Raw genomic sequence first — 16,760 nt, 5'->3', positions numbered from 1 at the left:
ATGCATTTTCTAGAGGACATTAAAACATAGCTGTAAAAAAATGAAACGGAGAGGAGTTGTATAATGCACAACTTCAGGGAAAAAAGTCGGTAAGAGTAAATGGAGAAAACGGCTGTGTCATCTCTCATGGAAATAACACATTTTCCTCATAATCTCCTGGTACATGGAACAGGCAACTCCAAAGAGCAGCTGTCCTGATACTGGCTTGGAAAAGGTAAAGCCTGTAATCTGCACAATACCTAAGCCCAAGGAGACTATTTCAAAGCATGAAAGGCAGCAGTGTGCATGCTAGGGAGGTGAAGCAGTCAGCAACCAGGCTGCACATGGCAATGCTGGCTCCAAGGCACCAGGCAGGCCTGGGAAGGAGCTGACACCTCAAGGGTTAAGTGAGGAGCAGGCAGCACTACCAGGAGCTGCTGCAGGCTAAGGGGAAATTGGGCCAGGTGTAAATCTCACTTCACCACCTGAGAGGTGGAAGAGGGATTTTTTCACTCCCCCCACCCCGTGCCTTTTAAGTTACAGTTTTTTTATGTCTTCTGATTTCAGGCTCTTGAAATCCAGCCAAACTACCTCTGCTGGGGAAAAAAAGAAAATAAGTGTGGGCAGAGAAATACATTCTTCTTCCAAAATCAGCTTTAAACCAGAAGACAGCACAACTCCTTTGATTTGGTAAATCTCAAGACAACAGGTGGTGTGGTGAGAGCTGCAGTGTCATTTCTTTCAGGCAGGGTGATGCACACCTCTGAAATCTTTGCCTTGCATGCTGATGTTTATTTATTTTTTTCTTCTTGTTAGTGTTCCCCTCACCAAGTACCTCATTCTCTCAGTTTAGTAAATTATGTTTTTTAGGATGTCTCTGCAGCTTTACGGACCTTGGAATGATTTGCCCCTTTCGTTTCCTAGGGACGAGGGGGTTCCCCAGAGGGCTTCTTGTCTCTGCAGCAAGTTTAATGTAGGCTGCCTGGCCTTGTTGGTAGGTGTTGTGATGGTACTGTTCAGTTGCTGAGGACTGGGTGGTGAGAGGAGCAGCAGAGACTGTGATTGCTACATGAAAGTGGGGATGTAGCAGGAGAAAATATGATGAGGGGAGCTGGAGGGTAGGAAGGATGGAAAAAGTTTGCAAATAGGGTGATAGATTGGTGACTTTTGCTCAAGAGCATCTGTAGCTGGATCAATGGAGGTACTCGATAGCAGTTATGCATCTTTTATAAGTGATTCCTTCCAACTACTAAGTAGGTTCACCTTTTTAGGAAACTGGGTTATACTGACAGGCATGTCCATTTTACTTTATTTCTTTTTTTTTTTTTTTTTTTATAATTTGCCTGGAGCTGTTACCGAAAAAAAAAAAAAAAAAATCAGATCCTAACAGCTCATTCAGTAAGGTATTCCTATCATGCTGCTTCTCACAGCAGTGAGAGGTGAGGAGGGACAATGAGAAGAAAAACAGGGCATCTCAGCCTCCAGACACGCCACCCTGAAACACTGAGGTTGCTTCTCACAATTTCGATGTTATTACTTTCTGAAAAGGATAAATTCTGCCTTCCTGTGTTCATTACCATTCTCAGGACCAGCTGCTCTTCTCTGTTGAATGCCCGTGGTCAAATCTGCAAAAGTGCCCTGTGCCCAGTACGGCGTCTATGCGTTGTGTAGATTTGATCCTGGAATGGAGGTGAAAAATGTAACGAGGTCTAGTGCATAGTGTAATCAAAGATTTATAAGCAGCCATGCATTTTTAATGCATATAAAGTAATAAGAGCCACTCAGTAAAAGCAGAAATGTGACATTAAATGGTTGCTACTGCCAGTTTTACACAAGGTATTATCAAAGCACCATTTCAGCAGCAGGACTGCATCCTCCCAAAAGGAAGACAATGATTTGATCAGATCCAGTTAAGACCATGAGCATCCTATCCTTGAGGGCCTGCCTGGCTTTCCTGGCAAAACTTTTTTAAAAAAAAAAAAAAAAAAAAGCTCCGCTGGTCAGGCCAAATGGCTAATTAAGAGATGTTTTGTAACATTTCCTTTTATTTTGTTCCCATAACAGACAACTTCAAAGCCAGTATTTAGAAATCAATAAAAAAAAAAAAAAATACAGGTGGCTGTGATCAAAGCAGGAAGGAAGGAAGCAAGGGCTGTTAGCACAGGATGGATCTGTAACCCTCTGGCCTGGGGTACTGCTTGGCAAGGAAGAAAATTTCTGCCCCTTCTTTTCATATAAATCTTCCAGTATATTAATCTTTTTTTTTTCAGTGTTTTCTTTTTCCTGAGCATCCCACTTTCTCCTTCAGTGGTTAGCTAACAGGGAGATGTATTTTTCCTTACTAGCTACACTGAGAATTTCCTAAGGTTAGGGAAACGTGTGCTTTTGGGGAATAATTGGGTTCAAATTATTTGGTGATACCTCTTCCTGCTTCTGCAAGCCTTACAGGACAGCTAAGGCATATATTATCTCATTTTCTGGAACATTTAGGTCGTTGGTTTGTCTGTTAGGCTGGCAGTGTTTTATTTTCAAATTGTATATGAACAAGTGTAAAGATCTGGGAGTATAATAAAATCAGTGTGAAAAGAGATTAAGGTTCATCACAGGATTCCTTGCAAGTTAATTGTTGGGAGCACTGGCATACAATCTGGCTTGGTTATCAGATTGATTAAAGTGGCTGGGGCAAGAGGCAGCATCGTATCTGAATTTGGTTAGTTTGTCTTAACAAAAAAGTTGTTTTATAAATGAAAAGAGGAAAAAAATAAAGGCACACAGCTGGCATCTTGCTTTTTCTTGACCTGCCTTAAATGATCTGTTGGAGAATCCTGTTGATGGGAAGGGTCTGGTAGGTGCTGCTCTGCTGGATGCTGGCTGGTGCATCCCTTGTGGTCCTTCCTGTGGCCTAAATGAAGTTTTGGTTCAGTGGTTATAATTTGGGGAACAAATGTTGATTATTCAGTGCCCCAAACATGCAGGATATTTTCTAGTTTTGCATTGATTTCTACTACTCTCCTATTGTTTGCCTTTATGTAGTCAGTAATATGTGGCTTTGAGTAGCTGCAGAATCAAAATTGTTAATTTTCTGCCACTCATAACGTGAGCTGCTATGCCCTCCAGCTTTTCCTCTTTGGAGCCCTGGCATCCTGCTTCGGTCACGTGTTTCCTGGGAGAGAACTAAGCCTGCCTGCGTGGCCCTGGCTTGTTTCTATTTGGCCTGAGAAGCTAATCTTCACAATTATTGTCACCAATTCAAGCCCATCCAAGTAGCTGGCTTTGAGAATATTTGAAATACTGCTTTCACTGTTTCAGAGACCCAGATGTACTAGCTTGAAACATTTATGCTATTAAAAGAGCTCTGAGAAATTTTGGATGAGGCTCCTGTTGACTTTGCAGCCAAGATTTTACCCTTTCATTATAAGACTTTCTTTCAAACTTTTGATCAAACCATGGACTAACAGATTTATTTCCTCCCCACCCCCAAAATCTGATTTGCAAATATAATCTTCAACCTGAGACTCAGACTGCAATTGCCACTGATTGGAATCACGCAAGGGAAATCAGGCTGTACAACTCTTTATTTTATATCATTAAATGAAATGCTAGCATCAGTTAAAATATCCACCAAAATGTCACAGGTTTATACCTTAAGTGCATTATTCACTAATTGTTCTATGGTATTTCCCCGAGGGTGGAAAGTATGTTAGTCAGAGGAGAAGAAACAATGGTCTGATCAATCACAGGCTCCTTGAATTGCAAATAAGAATCAGCAACCAGCTCAGCAAACATGTTCCCACCAGTCTCTGTGATGCTGAACTGTTGAGCTTTCTGCAGCTCTGTAATGTCATTCTCATGATTCTTTACAGAACGTACACGCTTAAATCTTTCTCACTTTTTTTTTTGATACTGCCAGTAAGAAAATGTAAGAACGTGTGAAATTGAGCGTAATGCGTCCTCAGCAAAATGGTGCTTTTTGAGTCGGAGAGGCTTTTGAAGTAGAGATGCTCTACCTTCACATGTGCACAGTGCCCATCACGTCAGCCAGGATGACAGGTCACTGACAGCAGCACTGCCATTAACTTTCTAGTGCTCCTGAGTTACAAGCAGATATTATCTTTTATATTATGATAAGACACTGGTGGCAGTCTAAGAGACGGTGTTAAGCTGCTGGTGTAGTCAAATACTTGGTGTTTTTACATCTCCTAAGAAAGTGAGTGTGTAGCTGGTTGTTTTCCCCCCACATCTGTGACTGGCGGCCACCAGTGCGATGAGCTGTGATCTTAATGCTTCAGTGCTATCGAGGCCTCTGTGACACAGCTGTCGTGTCAGGAGCTGCCAGAAGGGACTGCTTTTGTACCTGCAAAGAGATGCTGCGGGGAGCATCTGCAGCTCCCCACTGTCTCCTCTTCCGTTATGGGCAAATCTCAGATGTTCCAGGCATGGTACGGCAACAAATAATGCCTTGATTCCCTCAGGTTTTCTTTTTGCCATCAGAGAAATTATTTAACAAGTTCCTGCCATGCATTTGAAACAAGCATTCAGTGAGTTATGTGAAAGTTACCCTTTTTGTCTTGGTCTTGCCGTCAGATTGAGACTGAATGCCTTCTCTGGAAATATGCTTTAGACAAACAAAAGCATTGAAGTCCTACCTGGATTCCTGGTGGAAATATAAGACTGGTAGAAATGTAAAGGACTGGGAGAGATGCAAAAACACGTAGGATAATGTAACCTTCTGTCTGTAAGCAAGTTATTATAATAATCAAAAAACTCAATGTAACATGGTGTGGATTAGTGTAGAAGACAAGCTTTGCTCAGTGGCACTTTCTAGTATAGATGTGCAGCTGATGGCTTCAGTTCTGCTGAAATCTGGGTGTTGGAAAGGGCTAAAAGACTTTACTACCCTGGTCTTGGGTAAGGGAATGCCCAAATAGAAAGCTATTTGGGACAGGACTATTCCCCATCCTTTATTTTTCTTGCTTAAAATGTTTGGTAAAAATCCACTTTCCTCATCAACTGCTGAGTTAAGAATAATACAGTTAGATAGCAACAATCATGTTGTATGTAAAATGGTTGTAGTTGCTTATTTTTAAAACAGAGACATGTATGAAAACAGTTTACAATAATTTAGTTACATTATGCTTCCTGATCAGATTTTCCTAGAGATCTATGCTGTATGCAAACATGAAAGAACTTGGAAGCTGCTAGGCTTTCCGAAATGTTAATGTAAACATGTTGCATATGTAGGACTAGCGAGCATTTTCTAGGCCAAATGCGTATCAGAATGTGGTTAACTGATTAATTGGATAATAATTAATTGCTATTGGACTTGGGCGTGCCTGTGCCACGGGGTTTGGTTTGCAGAGTTCGTTAAGAGTGGTGCTTCTCCCTTCTGCAGTGGAGGTGTCTCCATCTGAGCAGCTGCTCTGTTTTCAGCAGTGAGCAATAACCACTTCTGAGGAACAATTCCCCTGACCTATTTTAGGCAATTACCACGGATAAAAAATACATAATAATTGATGATCTAGTAGCACCTAACCCTACATAAAGCAAACTCAGACTTTGGTTTGTGTTTCGAAACCACATGGATAACTCTGCATTGCGGGACTGGTGAGACTGCAAAAGTAGAAGTAGCAGCCAAATGCACCTATTGGTATATGAAAATTAAGAACACTTTTCTTCTTCTTGGGTCTGGATGAATTCTCTTCTGAGACTTGATTTTAATCTCTTGCCCAGTAGCACAGGCACTTGCACCTTGGGAAGGCTTCTGCTGGAGTTGGGCTCAATAAGGGATGTTGTTTTTATATAGAAATAGCAACAGTATTGGTGCCAGGAGGCATGTTTGGACAGACTTAACTTACTTTCTTCCCTAGTTCATTTTTCATGGCTGAGAATGAAACGGTGATATCTGGGATGGTTTTGTACAGTTTCAACTTTGTCTCTCTTGCCCAATTTTCTCCAGTATCAAGCTGTGCAGCAGTTCTTTCTTGGTGGGGGAAGTTAACAGGTTGTGTTGTATACAGCAAATGCTCAAAAAGCAGCTTCTTGCTAAGTAATGCAATTAGCCATCACCAGCAAGCCCAAGGCATTGGTATGTATTCATTTATTTGGTTTACTTCAGTGTTAGGTCAAATAATAAAAGGGTAATGTGCTATTAGAGAAATCATGTAAGCTGGCAGTCTATAATATTGCTCATACAGACTATGTTGTGCCCTAAAATTACTCCATCATTTAGCAGGCCCAAACTTTACTTTGAGTTTTACTTAATGTTCCTCAACTTTCCTCTGCAATACAGCTCTTAACAAAACACACAAAAAACCCACCATACTGAAAGAGGGAGGCTGAGACTTCCTCTTAATACCCAACTGTGGTACAATGTGGTGGGCTACTAATGCCACCTATGATTACGTAGTGTTGTCAGGGCCCTGGCGGATCTGGACGTAACAGTATGGTTTTTATAACCTTGTTTATAAATGCAATTAGGGGCAACAATCCATCTCTGCAGATATGCATCACATGGAGATGCAAGGAGCTTCCAACAGTGAATTTAATTATCAGCAAATAGAGAGTACTCAGTGACCTGCGGTGCAGATAGCATGGGTCCCACCCAGCAATATTGGTCTCTTTCTATAAATGGTACCTAAACTGCCCTGATGCTGGACCCGTGCGTAAGTGACAGGCCACCAAGGGCGTGTGGTTGGAGGCTTCCAACCTGGAAGGCTATCTCAGGAAATGTAATGCCAGCAAATCCAGTCCTGTCCTCCCGCAAAAAACAGCATGGACAGCCTTGCAGTGCTGAGGAATAATCCAGAAGGAGATAGGTGCTAACATCAGCAGTTACCAGCCATTTCTCAAGCATGTATAGAGCAGATTTTGATAACCAAATCCCTGCTGCATAAAGTAATAAAATGAGCTGATGCCCCTTGTGCTTTAGTGCATAAGGGCAAGGAGAGCTTACATGGCTTACGGCCCTGTATGAAAGAGTCTTGAGGTCTTGTGAGCTGGCTGGGATGAGGTAATCCCTTATTTGACATTGAGGGGACATTAAAAATAAATTAAACCAGACCTGGTTTTGTTAATGTTTGCAGTGCTAAATTCAGATCCTCTGAAGTTTCTGAGGTTGTTGGAGAAAGCTTGTTAGCGACCTTGCACCTCTCTGAAGCCAAAAGAGCTGCTAATTGGAGCCGTGCTCAGGTTGGGCTATAAACGAGGAGGAGGCGAGACACACAAAGTGGGAAAAATGCAGTGGTGATGAAGTTTTGGAGTAGCTGGCCTTTACTGCAGGGGGAGAGCTGTAGCACTAAACACAACACCCTTGTGGTCCCAAGCTTTTCCCAGCTGAGTGTCTCCAGCCAGCACAAGTTCCACTGAAGAGTCTCCATCTGGAGACACAGCAGGCAGCTGCCTGGTCTGACATGGAGGGTCTCAGGACACACAGGTTGTTTATCTTTCCCCAGTGAACTGCTTTATGGCTCTGGGGCTGCCTTGGAGAGCCTCGTTGTATCTCTACCATAAAGCAGCCCTACTGGTGGTCGCCCTGCTGCTCTGCAAAGGGCTGGGCAACCACTCAAGGAGATGTCTGCTTTGGTATTTCTGTAGTCTTGTGGAAGACCAACACCTACCACAACAATGACTCCTCTCATTTTGCTGCTGGCTTTCTCTCCTATTGTGCTTTATGTCTGTACCAAGTGCCAGCTGGGTTCCTCAGCACTGATGCAGTTGGGTTTTCTGCCTATTTAAATGTGCTAATATCCATTTCTCAATGAGGCTATGCCTAGTGCCTGACTTACAGTGCCATCTCCACTGTGATCAGCCTGCTGAGACGCTTGCAGGGGGTTACTCGCAGGTAGCTAACTTTATCTTGAGTTTGACCTAGAATAAGAGAGTTTTTAGGACTGTTCTCAAGCACAACCTGAAAGCAATAAGTGCAGAAGATGCTGTAACTGAGCTATATGAACAGAAACAAAAGGAAAAGGATTTCAAATAATTTATTATTTATCATTTAATAAATAAATTGTTAATGAGTGGCTTCTCTAATTCTCATCTAAGCTGACTCATCAAAGCCACTACTGAGCGTGCCTCTTGGAAATGTAATCCAGCTCGTTCCCATCAGGGTGCACAGACTTTCTGAGGCTTGGGTCTCTCCAGCAATCATGGAGCAGATAAGCCACGTTCCTGGCTGTAGCTATATCAGAACACTTCAGATCAGTTCAGCTCTATCTTGTTGGCACCACCTCAGGAAAACAGAGCAATTGAAACCACCTCCGTGTTACTTCTAGCTCTGCACTGCAGCAAGCAGGTGAAAAGCACGAGGCAGCCTCACAGAGTGCTCCTGGGCCCAAACTTTAAGCTTGGGAGCTATGGACAGATAAATACAAGTAGCAGGATACTAGTGGGACTACACAAGGTTTCTCTTCAAGTCTTTGGCCTGATGCAGGTTCATTCTGTGACATTGGGTAACTTCATTTCTTTGGCTTCGTATCAACCTGTATGGGGACAGCCATGGGCCTTCATCTGCTTAGGGTGGCCAGTGTGAATACTTCCATTTTAAAAGCTTGCCTAGTGCTCTGACCCTCCCCTGGGGAGGATATGTGCGTCTGACAGAGGAGAACTGGGCAGCGAGGCATTTCTTGTTTGGCTTTAGCAGCACTTGCCTGGATTCATCAGTCTCCCAGTGGCAGGAGGTGTTTGCAAATACATATGTGCGAGAGTGCTGGGATAAGGTGTGTCCTGCACCATACGGCATGTGCAGCTGCATGTTGGCAGGTGTGAACTGTGCAGCTCTATTTGTGTGCACTGAAGATGGCTTTGGAAGAAGAAAGAAGCTGCCGAGAACTCTGGCTAGGTACTTGCTTTCCTTGTAATGTATTACTTTAATTTAAATTCACTTTACAGTCAGTGCACATGAGAATTATTTTGAAGGTTTAATTTGCTAGCTGCTGAATGCAATAAGGTGGCTATCAACGGAGAAGAAATAGCTTGACTATTTGTTAATGCTCTTGGGCCGTACTGTAAGTACTCCAGGCAGCCGTAATGGTAGAGGAGCAAATAAAGCACAGTTGCTTTTGGAATCTGATGATTTATTGTATCAATAGTTCTCTTTCTAGATAGTTACGTGTACAGTATTTTCTGGGACAGATAGCTGAGGGACTCTGTCGGTTTTCAAAACATTCAGATGGAAAAGCTGTTAAAGCATTTAGAAAGCACAATGTTTGCTCCCTTATTAGTAGCAAAAACTTCATTATTTATTATGTTTAGATTGGTGCTAATTTTCTGGCCATTTTGGTCAGCAGAAACTGTACTGAATTGCTTGGATTTGAACTGGGAATTTAATTTCTTAGGATGGCGAAATTTGATTTTATCTACCATAAGCAACCATCTGGAGTAAGTTTATTTGTGTTACGTGGCTTGCATGTATTTATACCTCAGACTGAGATCCCTTAAATTGAATTCTCTGAGTTTTTACATATCATGTAAATGACATTTGCTTGCAACACAGTGGAACGATTACAGTGAATACTAAAATGGCAACATTCTGCAGTAAAAAAATTACAATGTGAAATGAACATTCATTTACAACAGAGTGTAAATTTATACTATTTAATGAAATGCATTCACTGTGCAGTCAAATACTTCTTGTGCCTATAGAAATGCAATTACAAAGCATTGAAACTTATAATACTTAGCACAGAGACATTCTGTTGCACAGTAAAAATTATGTCATGTTTGTTCAAATTATGTTTGATAGAGTGAAATAAACACACTGCATGCATATGTTTATTTCTCTATATAGATAAAATTAAAAAATATCATGGCATCAATCTGCTGTAGACCAGAAGTCCTACACATGGGCTCATTCGGTATCAGCCATGTTCCACCCGCAGCAGAGCATCATTAGCTGCTTGCTTCTGGTTGGGAAAGGGCCTCCCTCAAAAGGGTTTTGAGGGGACACGACTTGTCACAGGCCACGAGTTGGTACAAAAGCTCCTGGAGCAGGTCTCATGGACGAGCGAATGCTTTTAGCTGGTATGTTAACCTTCTTCATCTGCAGGGGGCTGGTGAGGCTGGGAGACATCAAGGCATCTCTTACAAGGAGAAAGAGAGCTTGACTGAGGAGTTGGTTTGCAGGGAGAGTGGCCCCGTGTGAATGGTTATGTACAAGCTGTCCCTAAGCGGTAACTGAGGTCTCTGGATAAATATTATTTTGCTAATATCCAAATAGAATACGTTCATGGATCTTGGGAATAAAACCTTATAGTCCACATACCAAACTTCCTGCGTGGAGGCACTGCTGCAGTCCCTGCAGAAATGGCTGCAGCAAGGGCTGGTTGTGGAGACACTGCGATGTGGAGTTGTGCTGTTCACACAGGTGCTGGAGATAACTGAAGTGTAAAATAATTGAAGTATAAAGGCATCAGCTCTGAGCCCAGTGCCATTCAGTGCACTGGGAGAGGGCTGATGATGCCTACAGAAAGCAGATTTGTGAGCATATACTGAGATGACGTGTAGCTTCAGACAGGTTCAGAAATGTTTTTACAGTATATGCCTGGTGTTTGCACTGATTCAATAGGCTGTAATTACACTAACAGAGTGCAGGATTTCTTGCTAGGCCTTTTTGGGGGTAGTTCTGTTCAGACAGCATCAGCCATGCTATCAAAAGTCATTTTTCATTTGTTTGCAAGCATTCTCCCTTTGACAGCCCCTGGCTGTCCTGTAAAGCATAGGGCAAACCCTCCTGCAGGTAGCCCCAGCTGCAGGGCTGCACTTGCACTGAGCCCCGACACCCATCCCTTGCTGGGGCTGCTGCTGAGGCTTCCCAGAGGGACCTGCCCCATGTCGGGCTTCCACGGGAGGCAGGAACTCCTGCGTTTCAGGCTCCATCCAGATCTCCCAAGGGTGATTTAAGATCATGTCAACAGGTGGTGGTAGGCAGGTGTTGGCTCGTGCAGTTGGGGTGAAGGTCAGTGCATTTGCGTCACTGATGCCAAATTAATTTATTTGCTGTTACCAGTGTGGAGAGCTTTCCACATACACCAAAAGACAGGCAGGCTCTTACTCCAAGAAAGCAGATTAAACACCCCATGTTATGGTGCTGATCATCAAATAGTGTGGGATGCCTTTTACCAGTGCAGATTCTGACCCTCTTTCTCTCTGTAGATGGTGTAAAATTGCTGGCCGAAGATAGCCACTTATCATGGTTCACAGGCCTCTTTCTGTTCCATAAATGCAAGGAGACTTGGTTCGCTGGGGCTAATGACTCATCTGTCCCTTTCAGTCTTCATCTCAGCTGAGGAAGTTGTTAGGTAAAAAAATGCCGTAACGATGAAGCTGGCCATTTCCTCTCTCCTTTTCAAAGGCCATCAGCTCATTACAATACCAAATGAAATGTTAAGACTTGATATTCTGAAATGACAAACTCTGATTTACAGTTGCCCTTTTCACTCCAAAAGAGGAAACCTTGCTATTTATTCCAAACAAAGTGTTGTTTCAAATAGAACGGGCAAGAAGTTCAAGAAGTTGCCTGGCTTAACTTGTGGATTTGCTGCCACTGATTTTCTCCAAATTGCCTGTATGTTGCATAAAGCAGCTTGCTGAGGCTTCCCCTTGTAGTCTGTAGGCCCAGATATACAAAGATATCTGCTCTCTGCTTCCAGTTAATTTTTCATTAGGGTTGGAAAGGGTTGGGAACAAGGTGAGTAAAGGAGCTGTGCCCCAGGAGGTAGACAGAATAACTTAGAGGCCATTTGTGGATGTGGCATTTCCAATCCTCATATCTGTGGTCAGCAGAAGCAAGGATGCAGGAGGAGGGCAGGGTCCTGATGAAACCTGCTGTGGGGGCATTGGGAGGAGAACAAACACAGCCAGAGGGTTTTGCTCACCCTCTCTGGCTCTGCTGGTACCCTTCTTGCCCCAACCCTGCCTTACAGCTAAATTTGCCTTGCTCCTATGGCTGTTTCTGTACTGAACAAACTGGCTCAGTACAAATTAAGAGGACAAGATGTTCAGAAGTAGCAAATTCACACATTGGTGGTTTTTTTTTCTTTGTTTGTTTTCCTAGCACATGAAAGCAAATATAGATTTTTGGGGATAGGGCAACCAAGCTTGGGGGGGGGGGGAACTGCACAAAAAAGCATTTCAGGACTCAAGGAGCTGAGTGTAACATATGAAAGCAGCTTGTGAGTGAAGCTTTGAATTAACAAGATGAGTTGCAGTAGCACTGATGCTAATAATAAATGGCAAGTTCCTTCCCATAGAGACCTGGGCAAAACCACACTTTGTCTCGGGATAGGTCCCATTTTTCTTAAGATTTCTGCTTCTGCAAACGCAGAACAAAATTTCCCAGTAGGATTTGATTACCATGTCCTCAGTTTCCCTGGGTCAGATGGCATTTAGCATCCTCTGTGTATCCCTGTTGCTTTGGCCTTCTGTTGAAACGGGTTTTCTGGCATGGGGTGGGGTAGGTGCCAAACAGAAGCAATACTGAGGATCAGCCAGGGAAGGCTGACAGCAATTCCAGGCTGGGTGCTCGCTTTTCAAACCAGGTACTGCTCAGTGCAGCTAGGAGCTGGCTCTCATTTGTGAGCAGTTCTGTGCAAAACAACAACAACAAAATGTTCTTTAACGTGAGCTTCCCCAGAGAAATGCCAAGAACACATCTTGCTGTGTTCTGCAAGGCACCCAGATTTTTAAAGCTACGCAAGAGCCCAAAGATACAGATTGGAAAATCCCCTCCAGGCTGAAAGTATCCTGTTTCCCAACCCCTCGAGCCACGGGGACCTCCACACTAGGTGCTGCTGCAAATTCAGACTTTAAGATCAGACTCGTGCAACTCTGCCATAGCCGTGGAGGTGTCTGTGACCTCTGTCCCTTCTTTGTGGCTCAGAAAGGATTGCATTTTATTTTAGTGCAGTGGTTAACAATACAACCGGAGGGAAAAGGCGCTTGAATATGCTACTGCCAATTGCTAGATTTAATAAAAAAATTTTCTTTTGACCTTATTTTTCTGAGGAAAGTGGTTTTCCAGAGGGAATGCTTCAGAGTGGGCAAGGGCGGGACAACAAACAAAACCTATTGACTGTGTCAAATCCAGGGAGGTTCACTGCAGAATGTAAAACAAATTAAACCACAACATTTCACATTTAAACTTAAAATTAAATGTTATTTAAACTAGAAGCACTACTGCTTTTCTCTGTTCCAAATGCACACAAGAATTGACCTTGCACTGCCAGGGTGTTCTCCTGAGTTTCTCAGCCATCTCCAGCTAAACAGCTGCTCAGAAAAAAGGCAATGTGTTGGAAACCTGGATGTAGAATTTGAAGTCCATTCTTCAGTTTTTCCTTCCAAGGGAAATAGTGCTCATCAGTGATGTTCTTTCCTTGTGACCAACAAAATATCCTTTGTCAATATGGTATGTGCAGAGATGCAATACATAGTCATAAATCCAGCCCAAGACTCTCTCGCAAAATAATTACACTTCAAGGGAATTTTAATCTCGTGTTAACGAGACCCCCTGCAATCTTTGCTCTCTCAGTCATATTAGAAACTGATTTATAATTAATGACAACTGCAATGCCGCTACCTTTGCATGAGAGATCTTTAGCTATCTCCTCAGAAGGGTTTGAAAAAAACGGAGGAAAATATGAGTGAAAGGTTTAATGATTGTATTTACAGCTGCTTTGCCGTGTTAATAATAAAGATAACAAGTGGCTGTCACTCATAAGGACCTGGAAGCTTAGAACATGAGCAAGAAAATAATCTTTCCATACAGAGCATACAAATTCCAGTAGAAAAGGTCTTATTTGCATGAAACAGAGTGTATTTCAGGTGGCATAATATTTAATAACTGTATTTTGTCTTTAGAGAGGTAGTGGAGTTAATACTTTGACCAGCATTTGACAATTTACAGAGTTCATGTTCAGGATAAGGATGTTTGCAGGATGAATGCTGTTAAGAAGACTGTTAGATGTAGGCTAGTTTAACACTGAATGTTGTTGTTTTTCTTCTTGCTTTTTTCCTCCTTTTTTCCCTCTCTAGGATTTACCAAATAAATAGGTCCCTAATGTATCTGCATTCTTCAACAGCATTAAAAAATCTGGGTCTGATTAATTAAAATCTCATTATCCATCATAATTGCAGTAGGTATGCAAAAATATAAAGATTTATTATTCAAGGGATTAATGCATTTCTAGAACTCTTTGGGGTTCATATAAGAATTGGAAATGAGTGCTGTATAATAATTTGTTTCAGGAGAGCTAATTAAGTCAGTTCATTTATTCAGTTATCTAAGCCTGGTCTAATCCCATATACTGTTAAAACCTTGTGATGCTCCCAACTTCATTACTGACTTGAATTAATGTGAGGACACAAACAGAAAATGTTCCTTCCATTTAGTGATGCACAGGAGGTGCCAGGCCTGAGCGCCGCAACATAAATCCACAGCCAGCTGAGCTGCCAGAGATCTGGACTCCTTTTTATAGGAAAATACCTTTGGTCCTGCTGGAGCCTCTAGATATCTACAGTTAAAGCTGCCTATATTGCATTTTGCTGTTGAACCCCAAAGGGCCTGGGAGGGATGGAGGAGGTGTGCAAACAAGCTGTGATCACAACTGATGCTAGAACTGGCATTTGCTTTGCACAAAGGGGCTGTGTTATGGGAGAAGAAATGGATGGTCCTTGTGGTCACCCTTAGCCCTTTCTGCCTCATGCCAAACACAGGTGAGTCTACACAAACGAAAATAATCCAGTTGTTAATAAACGAAGGGTGTTTGTTTAAGATGAGCGTTTGTTTTGGGTCCATCTGACAGGTCTCTGTTTGAGGATGCTTGCTGCGAGGGGGGGGAAAAGGCCATGAGCTCGACCTTCTGCTGTATCTCTTGCTGAAAAGGCTACTAGCTCCTTTTAAAGTATTAAACCAAAATGTTTTTTTAAAAATCAGTGGCAGTGAAACAAATAATTCTCACTGTTGCTTTGGGGAGATCCTGTTGCTTTACAAATATCATGAGACAAAAATTAGTGAAGATGAGAAGGTAACTTCTTGCTGTTTGCAAGACAAACTGTGAGATGCTGCCCACCCAACTCTAAATACCAAAATGTCATTTAGAAATGGGACGAGAGGAACCATAGGCCGTAGTGTCATGCACCAAGTGCAGTGGTTGGATATTTTTAGGTGGCCCAGTTGTTTTGCAATACAGGCTTAGTAGATTGAGAATTGTGTACAGCATTATGGTCCTACTCTATTTTTCCCCAAGACGTTCTATTTCAGTATGGGCAGTTGAATTAGGGCTGAATTCTCCTAAACTGGCAGTGACACCAACAGACTGACGGCTTTCTGAGGGAGAGTACCTAAAAACTTATTAAACAGCCCATTTGGAAACAGAGCTCTGCTGAAATCCAGCTCCAGGAAATTAACCTCAATGTAGTGCTTGGAGTTGATATGGGTATCTTAAGTCAAATGTGCTTGGAGAAAGCTCTGGAAACTTCAGACCTCATGCAAACCAGGCGTACTAAGTGACCATTTGATTTTTTTTCATAAAATTGCACCCACCTTAAATTAGTACTTAAATCTGAAACTGTTTGAGTATGTTGTGTGTTGTTTCTCATGAAAAATCTGAGGGAAAAATAAACAGCAGTTCAGGAGGATTAGCATGAAAATATTGCATTAGGTAATACAGGAGAGATTTACAGGAAGCTTCAATTTTGCCAAGGGGGGCTGAAGAAGTATTTTAGCCCTTGCATTTCTGTACTAAGGGAATTATTTATTAGCGAGCTGATACAATTGAGCAATGTGTGTTCTGGGTAAACTAACTTATAAATTGCTGTTTTGCATTTGAGGCTGCAGATCTCTTTTCTGGTGAACTGGAAGAATAGACTCGTCAGACCGATGAAGTGATGATGGCCTTCTAAAATTCCTAGAGAGCAGGTTTTCTTGGCTGTGCACTTCATAAATTCTACATCCAGTCATCCAAGTTTTTTCTGTGGTCATGCAAAAATAGCTTTTTATTAATGAGGGTTTGGGCTTTCTCTTCCACATTGTGAAGAATCTCCATTATTAGATGCTAACACCATTGATTATCCCACTTTATTGCATCTTCTAAGAATACGTATGTAGCCAATTAAACCCCTCTGCCTTTCTAAGGGTGAACAAGGCACGTAGACTCCTAATAGTCCCACCACAGCATGTTGTTCCTTTGTTACTAAGGCAGCAATTAACAAGTTTCTAATGGAACAAAAGCTTCGAGAGACAAGCGCAGCATGATAATAGGAAGGTGTCTACATTTTTTTTTTCGTCTCAACATGGTAAGATCTTGTATAACCCTTCCCCCTTGGGTTGAACAGCCCCGTCAAGGTGCTCGGTGTGGGATTTTTTTCCTTTGCTCTCTGCTGCAGTGCATCTAAAATAATGATATTTACACATGTTCAGTTATTAAAGGGTTCTGAAAATAAATTTGAACTGCAGTGTTATAAGTGAGAGGTGTTTTAATGTCAGGAAAAGGGAAAAAATCTTTTTTTCTTCTTACCAGGATGATCTCTGTGGTGCGGTTGAATTCTGCACTGTCAGGTTTTGCTGATGGAGTAATCGTTTTTTAAAGCGATTCTTTCAGTTTTTAATGTCATGTTTATGCAAATTAAGACACAGCAAGAGAAAGGGAGGCCAAGAAGCAGACTTGTCATCTTTCCAAAATAATCTATATGATTATTTTTTTAAATAAAAGTCTCAGTTGGGAAATAATTGCCTCTGTGCATGAGATTAATAGCCAAGTAATTTGCTATTGTTTTTCATTAAGAGA

The 16,760-nt window shown here is 42.1% G+C and overlaps 1 long non-coding RNA gene across 2 annotated transcripts in view; it reads left to right on the top strand.

Moving 5' to 3' along the window:
* Positions 1-557: 557 nt before the first annotated feature.
* The window catches only part of LOC121068263, a 37,396-nt gene continuing 21,193 nt past the window's right edge, over positions 558-16,760 (top strand). For both annotated transcript variants that reach the window (XR_005818760.1, XR_005818761.1), the window contains exon 1: positions 558-669. This is a non-coding gene — a long non-coding RNA (uncharacterized LOC121068263). The remainder of the gene's footprint in view (positions 670-16,760) is intronic.

Source organism: Cygnus olor, chromosome 3, assembly GCF_009769625.2.
Source record: "Cygnus olor isolate bCygOlo1 chromosome 3, bCygOlo1.pri.v2, whole genome shotgun sequence".
In the NCBI taxonomy this organism is placed as follows: Eukaryota; Metazoa; Chordata; class Aves; order Anseriformes; family Anatidae; genus Cygnus; species Cygnus olor.
This window is presented reverse-complemented; position numbering and strand designations above follow the sequence as displayed.